General features: G+C 36.5%; 1 protein-coding gene across 2 annotated transcripts in view; it reads left to right on the forward strand.

The window, feature by feature from the left end:
* Prkce (protein kinase C epsilon) overlaps positions 1-858 on the forward strand; it is a 514,303-nt gene that overhangs the window by 69,881 nt on the left and 443,564 nt on the right. The gene's annotated exons all lie outside the window — the stretch shown is intronic.

Raw genomic sequence — 858 nt, forward strand, 5'->3', positions numbered from 1 at the left:
GTCTTCATGGCTTCTATCATAGTCTTGAGCTCATCTATTTTTTCGTCAGTTTCTGCTCTAGAGTCTTGAATCATTATTTCCATTTTGCTCATCATCTCTCTGGTTAATTGGGAAATTATTTCTGATTTGAATTTTTCTAGAGCCTGATTGATCTGTTTTGTTACCTCCTGTGCTATGGGTCCAGGGAGTCCTGTTGGTACACTATCAGACTTTTCATCCTCATTTGTCCTACTATTTGCCATTGGTGAACTGGAAATCTGTTTTTGTGTCTTGCTTAAGTGTTTTCTCATTTTTATTTTTATTGTTGGGTTGTCCTTCTTTAATTTCTGGGTATTACTTAAATCTTCCTAATATAGTTGCGTTTTAGCTTTTGAGTTTCTAATGACTCATAGACATCCTCATTTTCATAATATCAGAGAAAACAACTCTTTAAATCAATCACAACCCTTTATCCCAATTGATACATTCAGCAGCCCAATAGGATCAGGCACAGCTTGCCAACTGACCACTTGTGGTAGTCATTAATGTATCACCTTTAACTCATGTGAATTAAATTAATTTCAAGAAGCAGCCCATAGTATGTTTGCAGTGAATATGCTTTTCAATATAGCATCTTTACCATTTAGGATGGGGGGTTAGACTTAGAACGAGAGGATTAGATAAGTAAAAGATTTAGAGCATGTTTGAAGTGAATCCAGAGGTTGTAGAATTACCTTACTATCTTTGCAAAGCTATTAACTTCAGGGGGGATAGAGAGAGTGCAGGAATAAGGACAAGAATATATCCCCTTAATAATAATAGGCGCTTGCCTTCCCTTGAAGGTACAGAGCCATGAGTGAGGTAAAATGACTGGAGAAA

The sequence above is a fragment of the Fukomys damarensis genome, unplaced genomic scaffold (genome assembly GCF_012274545.1).
Source record: "Fukomys damarensis isolate Sample0158 unplaced genomic scaffold, DMR_v1.0_HiC HiC_scaffold_2, whole genome shotgun sequence".
Lineage (NCBI taxonomy): Eukaryota > Metazoa > Chordata > Mammalia > Rodentia > Bathyergidae > Fukomys > Fukomys damarensis.